This window comes from Salvelinus sp. IW2-2015, unplaced genomic scaffold (assembly GCF_002910315.2).
Source record: "Salvelinus sp. IW2-2015 unplaced genomic scaffold, ASM291031v2 Un_scaffold3334, whole genome shotgun sequence".
NCBI lineage: Eukaryota > Metazoa > Chordata > Actinopteri > Salmoniformes > Salmonidae > Salvelinus > Salvelinus sp. IW2-2015.
In genome coordinates, this window is record NW_019944618.1 from 17,300 (window position 1) to 26,169 (window position 8,870).

Sequence of the window (8,870 nt, forward strand, 5' to 3'; positions counted from 1 at the left end):
CCGCGTACTGTTCATTTTCATCATTCAATCTTCACTAACCCCTATTAAATGTAAACCCCTCCCATCACCCTCCTTACCAGTTCAGTTAGCCTTTCATTTACACAATCTACTTGTGAAGTAAGTTGCTGCACAGTACTGCACCCGTTCATCCAGTTGTTCACTAACATATTCAGTAGCTAGAGAACAAATTCGGCGTCATCGCTGGATAGAGTCAAGGATATATAATGTTTAAGCATCTATCTAAAGGGGCCTACCCCGCATACATGGTATTCATCTCTTCGTCTTCCTTTACAATCGACAATTTGATTAGTAATTAAGAAAACAGTCCATAAACAAGCTTTATTTATACAAATACAACATGTTAAACGAGAACGGTGCTCCACACCCAAGGCGCATGTCAAATTATTTTCTGCTGATCAAATAGGCATAACACAACTCATCATTTTAATATGTTTTTTCTAAATGGAAATCAAACGTATTCACCCCTCATTATTCAGCTAGCTAATTTTAAGTTTCAATTGTGATAGTAGGCGTGAAAATTATCACCCATTGTCATTCATTCAGTTACGGAGGGAGACACGTTAGTGCTGGCTTAGCGTCAATGTCATAGGTTGAATTTGGCGGATTGTAGTTCAGGAATAAGAGTGAAAAAAACGAGGTAGAAAGGCTCTAAATATTTTTCTGTTCTGAACACAATTAGCAGTGTTAAATTACATTTAGGAAATCAGGGTAGGAGCAGGACAAATTAGCAGTGTAAAACTACACTTTAGGGAAAACGTCAGGCGTAGGAGCAGGACAAATTAGCAGTGTTAAAATAATTTAGGAAAAGTCAGGCGTAGGAGCACGACAATATTAGCAGTATAAAATACATTTAGGAAAAGTCAGAGGGTAGGAGCAGGACAAATTAGCAGTGCTAAAATACATTTAAGGAAAAGTCAGGGTAGGACAGGAAAATTAAGCAGTTTGTAAAATACATTTAGAAAAGTCACGGGTAGGAGCAGACAAATTCAGCCAGTGTAGAAAATACATTAGGAAAGTCAGGGTAAGAGCAGGACAAATTAGCAGTGTAAAAATGACATTTAGGAAAAGTCAGGGTAGGGAGGCAGGACAAATTAGCAGTGTAAAATACATTTAGGAAACAGTCAGGGTAGCGACAGGACAAATAGCCAGTGTTAAAATACCATTTAGGAAAAGTCAGGGTAGGAGCAGGACATAAATTAGCAGTGTAACAATACATTTAGGAAAAGTCAGCGTTAAGGAGCAGGACAAATTAGCAGGTGTAAAATACATTTTAGGAAAAGTCAGGGTAGGCAGCAGGACAAATTAAGCAGTGTAAAATACATTTAGGAAAAGTCAGGGTAGGAGCAGGACAAATTAGCAGTGTAAATCATTTAGGAAAAGTCTAGGGTAGGAGCAGGACAAATTAGCAGTTAAAATACATTTAGGAAACAGTCAGGGTAGGAGAACAGGACACAAATTGCAGTGTAATCATACATTTAGGAAAAGTCCAGGGTAGGAGCAGGACAAATTAGCCAGTGTAAAATACATTTAGGAAAGTCAGGGTGGTTATAGGACAAATTAGCATAGTGTAAAAATACATTTAGGAAAAGTCAGGGGTAGGAGCAGGACAAAATTAGCAGTTGTAAAATACATTTAGGAAAAAGTCAGGGTAGGAGCAGGAAACAAAATTAGCAGTGAAGAATACATTTAGGAAAAGTCAGGGTAGGAGCCAGGAAAATTCAGCAGTTGTAAAAACATTAGGAAAGTCAGGTGTCAGAAGGGACAAAATTTAGCAGTGTAAAATACTTAGGAAAAAGTCAGGGTAGCGAGCAGGAACAAATCTAGCAAGTGTACAAATACATTTAGGAAAAGTCAGGGTAGGAGCACGGAACAAATTGCAGTGTAAAACTACATTTAAGGAAAGTCAGGGTAGGAGAGGACATAGCTTTGGGGGGGCAGGATTTTTGTGTGTGTTGAAGCCGTTAGATGCAGTTATACATCGTTTTATCACGGGCGACAAGTTTTTGCGGTTCACTGCATTCTCTACTAATCTGGAGGTAGTCTGGTCCTTTTTGATGTATTTGTACGGTTCAAAAACATTGCATTTTTCAATTTATAAAAGTCAATTTGCAAAAACTGCATTCTACCTAAGACATACCTCACAGGTACTGTAATGACTGCTCTGTGATCCTAACTCTTGACATTCCTTTCCTGTCAGTCTTCACAACACTGTCAGATGGATGCGTTGGTGCCCTTACGTCGCGACTCACGATTGTTGTGAGGAACTCTACTAGCAAAGTGGTTGTTTTTCATGATTCATGTTTTGTATTTAAAAAGCACTTTGTTAGTGTATTTTCCTATGCTCCCATGCTGCCTCGATTGTGCAATTGTTGTCCATGCAGGGATCCCTTGGTTAACAAAGAGAACATTTTCCTTTCATAACAGAAAAGTCTTACTACCTATAACATCTCTCTTAAAAACAATTCATTACTCCCTATAATCAGTCACAAAACATCATTACTACCTATAATCAGCAAAAACGGCCAAATACTCCTATACATCAGTCACAAAAACATCATTACTTCCTATAATCAGCTCACAAAACATCATTACTCCCTATAATCAGTCACAAAACAATCACTTACTACCTATAATCAGTCACAAACATCATTACTCTATACTAAGATCATCCAAAACATCATTACTTTCCTACTACACAGCTCACAACACATCATTTCACTACCTATAATCAGTCTCACAAAACGTCATCACTACCTATAATTCAGTCACCAAAACTTCATTATACCTATTTAATCAGTCCAAAAATGTCATTTCTACCTATAATCAGTCACTAAAACGCTCATTACTCCTATTAATCAGTCACAAAACGTCATTACCTACCTTAATCGGTTACAAAACACATTACTACCTATAATCAGCTCACAAAACGTCATTACTCCTATAATCAGTCAAAACGTCATTACTACCTATAATCAGTCACAAAAAAGTCGCCATCACTACCTTATAATTCAGTCACCAAAACGTCATACTACCTATAATAGTACAAAATGTCATTTCTACCTAATAATCAGTCACAAAACGTTCATTTACTCCCTATAATCAGTCACAAAACGTCATTCTACTACCTTTCAATCGCGTTACAAACAACATCATTACTACCTATAATCAGTCACAAAAACGTGCATTACTCCCTATAATCAGGCACAAAACGTCATTACTATATAATCAGTCACAAAACGTATCACTACCTATAACAGTCAAAACTCCTTCATTACTCCCATGATATCATGTCACTAAGATGTTATCTCTCTACCTAGGGTGGAGGTTTCAGCTCACACCACAATGGTCACTTTGTTTCTACCATATCTATCAAAGGTCACACTCTATAACATCGACTCAATCCCATAATTAGGTCACATATTCACACTAACATGAGTAGTTCAGCACTAAACTCATTACTCCCTATAATCAGTCAACAACAAAATTTGTCATTTCTACTACTAATCATGGTTGATTCAAATTCATCTACCAAATCATTGTCTACATAATATCATTGTCATTACATCACTACTGTATATTCCATCAGTCTACAAGAATGTCATTTCTTACCTATCATATCACGTTCACGTCCTAATATTGTCTATTTCTTACCTATAATCTGAGTTCACCAAAACGTCATCACTCCATATACTCGCTCAGTCAGGAAAACGTCATCACTACCATTATAAAATCAGCGGTTCCCAAAACGTCATTTAGCTCGACCATATAATCAGTCCAAATGTCATCACTAAATCAGTCACCAAAAGCTCACGTACCATGCTCACACGCTCACTCCCGTAAAATTCGATTTCTATAATTCTAGTCCACACAACACGTGATCACTACCTATAATGCAGTTCACGAAACGCAGACGACCTCGATCGTGAGCATTCCCGTAGTGAAGTCAGTACATTCAAGAATGTACACTTCTGGACTCTATAATCAGGTTTTACATAAATTGACTCATTTCTAGCCTATAATCAGTTCACAATGTCATCACCTGACTATATCATCATCTGCCTCACAAAACGATGTCTTGAGCTGCCTATAATTCCAGGGTCACAAAAGCTATTTGCATATCTTTCTATATACTCCAGTTCACACTAAAATGTCATTTCTACGCCTATAGGATCGAGCTCACAACAACGTCATCCCAAACTATATCGCCTTCACGAGAGACTTTTTCCAGTCGACAAAACGTAGTGTTTCACTACCTTATAGGTCACAATACACGCTCATTTATCTCCCCCTCCGACTATAATTCAGTCGATTCACACACAATGGTCATTCGTGCTAATGCGGCTATACATCATCAAATAAATGTTCATTTCTACTATATACTCAGTCTCAAAAATGTCGATCCATTACCTATAATCTAGGTCCAAAATGTCATCACTACCGTCATAATCAGTCCACAAAACGCTCATACTACCTATAATCAGTCACAAAACGTCATTACTCCTATAATCAGTCACAAAAATGTATTTCTACCTGTATTAATTCAGTCACAAAATGTTCATTTCTAACCTATAATCAGTTCACAAACGTCATCACTAACCTATAATCAGCACAAAACGTCATCTACTACCTATAATCAGTCACAAAACGTCATTATCCCTATAATCAGTTTCACAAAATGTCATTTCTACCTATAATCAAGTCACACAAAATGTCATTTTCTACCTATAATCAGTCACAAATTCATACTACCTATAAACTAGTCACAAAAACGCTCATTACTTCCCTATAATCAGTCACAAAAACGTCCATCACTACCGTAATAAAATCAGTCAACAAAACGTCATCACTACCTATAATCGAGTACAAAAACGTCATTACTCCCTATAATCATACAAAATGTCGATTTCTACCCTAAATCAGTCACAAAAGTGTCAATTTCTACTAAATCAGTCACAAAACGTATTCATCCCTATAATCAGTTCACAAAACGTCATATTCTACCTTCAGTATCGTCCCCACAAAACGAACTATCAGTCAAAATCTCTCTAATCGCGGACCAACGTATATTTTAGTTACACTTCAGGTCCTCAAGAAGTCATTCTCATCTCCTATGAATTCAGTCTCCAATTATCCCCGCATTACCCTATAATCATGGCCTTCCACAAAATACGTCATTTTTTACCATATAGTCGCAAAACATCTTACAGTCCAAAGCTCTCACGATATCAGTCAAAACGTCATTCTACGTATATCTACAGTGATCAAAACGTCTCACTTCCACATATTACATCAGTTCTAAAATCTTTCGACCTATAGATCTCAGAGTCCACAAAAGTCATACTCCTCTATAATTTCATGTACCAAAACTATGTACTCCTCTTATTAACCATATCATTGCTGTCACAAACAAGACAGTTTTACTGTACTATATACCCCACCTCTCCAGTTCACATACAGCGTCATTTTCTTCTATACAAGCGTTTGTAAACCCATTTCTACGATACCTATATTAATCAATGTATTCTAATAAACTCAAAACGTTCATCTCAACCCTCGCCCAATTCATCAGAAGCTCACGTGCTATCATCTATACTCTATACAATCGATTCAAACTGTGGCTCTCGTGACCCGTATATAGTCAGCTTTCAGCAAAACGTATTGCTATATCTTCAGCGTCAGTATTCCTCCATCCAATCATGTTATATTGTTGCTCCAATCACCGGGGAGCTACACAATGACATAAAGCGTATTACTGCTTTCTTTCTCTTATTCACAGTCAAAACTTCTTCTCAATAGGGGGTGCTGTTGGCACTTTGTATAAATTTCGTTCCCAAATTAAAACTGCCTCGTACTCAATTCTTGCTCGTACAATATGCATATTTTATTACTATTGGATAGAAAACACTCTCTAGTTTCTTAAAACCGTTTGAATTATATCTGTAGTAAAACAGAACTGGAGTTAGAGCAATTTTCCTATGAGGATGTGAGAATGCTGAAATTCTGCTGGCTGTTCTGAGATCCGTTTATAAATCTGCCTGTCTTCTATTGGTTGAGATGCACTGCATACGCCTTCCCCTGGATGTCAGCGAATAGTGAGAATTGAAATGGTGTTGCTAGGCAGATCTGAGAGCTTATAAATGGCTCGGGAACGTGAGGTCCGTCCTTTGTTCACTTCGCCAGGACGCAGAAAAGGACCTCTGGGTGTCGTTATAGAAAGCTCCCTTTATAGCTCTTAGATATATCCGGCTCTGTTTTATTGATATAGGTGTTAAAGACATCATAATGTTTGTTATATTAAACCGAGTTATATCAGTTTATATCATTATATTGCGATTTTCGGATATTTATTTATGCTGCGTTTTAGTGAGTGGGACACGTCTTTGCCACATGGCTAATGTTTACTGCTAATGCCAACGTTGAAGAGGACAATCTACAAACCAAGCAACGATTCTTTTGGACAAGGACACCTTTCCCAAGATTCTGATGGGAGTTCATCAAAAGTAAGAAAATATATATGATGTTTTAATTCGTTGTTCTGTTGAAAAAGTGTAAACTCATATTCGCCATTAATCTCAGTGCGGTCTCGCTTTTAACGCACGCTGTATGTTGTAGTAACGTTAATTTTAAAAATCTAACACAGCGATTGCATTAAGAACTAATGTATCTTTCATTTGCTGTCCAACCTGTATTTTTTAGTCAAGTTTATGATTAGTTACTGATTAGACTAGGTGCCTCTCCCAAGATTTCTCCCGACATATTGCTTGGCAGTTTGGGCTACTTTTCTCATTGTAAACACGATTTGTGCCGCTAAATATGCACATTTTCGAACAAACTCTATATGTATTGTGTAATATGATGTTATAGGACTGTCATTTGAAGAAGTTTTGAGAGGTTAGTCAAAAAATTAATATCTTTTGCTGGTTTATTCGCTATCGCTAAGTGCTGAATCAATGCTGTTGTGTGGTTGGCTATTGTAGTAAGCTAATATAATGCTATATTGTGTTTTTCGCTGTAAAACACTTAAAAAATCTGAAATATTGGCTGGATTCACAAGATCTTTGTCTTTCATTTGCTGTACGCTGTGTATTTTTCAGAAATGTTTTATGATGAGTATTTTAGGTAATACACATGGTCTCTGTAGTTATTCTAGTTGCTTTGGTGAGAGTTGTGATGGTGGCTGCAATGGTAAACTATGATTTATACCTGAAAATATGCACATTTTTCTAACAAAACATATGCTATACAATAAATATGTTATCAGACTGTCATCTGATTAAGTTGTTTCTTGGTTAGTGGCTATTTATATCTTTATTTGGTCGAAATTGTGATAGCTACCTATGCAGGAAAAAAATGGTGGGAAAAAAAAAGTTGTGTCTTTTGCTATCGTGGTTAGCTAATAGATTTACATATTGTGTCTTTCCCTGTAAAACATTTAAAAATCTAGAAATGATGGCTGGATTCACAAGATGTGTATCTTTCATCTGTGTCTTGGACTTGTGATTTAATGATATTTTAGATGCTAGTATTTACTTGTGACGCTATGCTAGGCTATTGCTAGTCAGCTTTTTTTACTGATGGGGGGTGCTCCCGGTTCTGGGATGGTGACTCGTGAGGGAAGTTTAATTCAGTCTCATTAAAATGCATTAATAGATAAAATTGTCATAATGTATCTGAACTAGAACAGTACAAAGCCACACCCTTTCAGAGCATGTTTCCTCCTCTCTCTCTTCCTCTGTTTATCTCCCTATGCCTTATACTCTTCCTTCTCTCGCTTTCCTCCGTTCCTCTCTCTTCCAGGTATGCGTGCCATGTTGTGGTATCGTGTTGGGCAGGGAAACGGGCCCAGCTCTGTAAGGTGGCTGACATTGCCTTGGTGACAGTGTCAGGGTCAGAGGTCGATAGGTGGGGCCTGGAAGAACATGGGCACGGGGAGTTTCCTAGTTACGGTAACCAAGGTCCTGCGGGGGAGTTTGTGGTGATGTTTGAAGGGACAGACGTGGTCTCCTCCACCGTGTTCCAGCATGACAGTCTGCCAACTCTAGATAGTCCGTTTTCTCCAAGGTTACCATCAAGGTAAGTGATGCTGCAACCACTTTCCCTGTTTACAATTGATTTCATTTGTAAATCGTGACGGAAGTCTATATTGCATGTCTGGGATAGTGTTAGATAAAACGCATGGTCATAGACATTTTTTAAAAAGTGACCTCACAACAAGCTCCTCAACCAATTCCTCTTTCTGTTCTTCTTGTTTCTCATGGCCGTGGTGGACAGAAGAATAGGAGCCTGGTAAACCCTTCACCCTTCCCTTCACCGTCATTGACGATTGCCACTGAGGCCAGCTACAAATCAGTGCCAGAAATGACCGAGACTTTCAAAATGAAGTCCGGCAGGTAGGATCACGGCTGGAATTCAAAGCCTAGGCTGATTCCAGATCTGTTTGTACACATTGGCCATAGAAGCCAATTTAAAGCTAAACAGATTAGGGACCAAAACAGATCTGTTCAAAATCAGCTTCTCCTCTATTGCTGGCACAAAACCTTAATAAATATTGTCCTCTCTTGGCATAATTTGTTATGACAATTTAATGCTATCTTATCACGCATCGCTGTGACCACCGGAGGAAACCCACCGGTGAACTGACCATCACGGTGCCCGCCAACACACCCTCAGGAACAGATGTCACCTTAACCATCGGAGGCAGGCCCCCGGGCGTCCGACTCCAACTATGCCGTCCTGCGCCTCTTTTTGTCACCAAGGTAACCTCAGATATATGTACAGATATAGTAGACATGCTAGAGAGTAGAGGTATAGATAAAGATTACACTAGAGACCTGAGAGGCCTATATGAG

The 8,870-nt window shown here is 38.2% G+C and overlaps 1 long non-coding RNA gene across 1 annotated transcript in view; it reads right to left on the minus strand.

Moving 5' to 3' along the window:
- LOC139025818 (uncharacterized) overlaps positions 1–7,305 on the minus strand; it is a 15,084-nt gene extending 7,779 nt beyond the window's left edge. The window contains exon 1 of the long non-coding RNA XR_011477456.1: positions 7,255–7,305. This is a non-coding gene — a long non-coding RNA (uncharacterized lncRNA). The remainder of the gene's footprint in view (positions 1–7,254) is intronic.
- Positions 7,306–8,870: the final 1,565 nt, after the last annotated feature.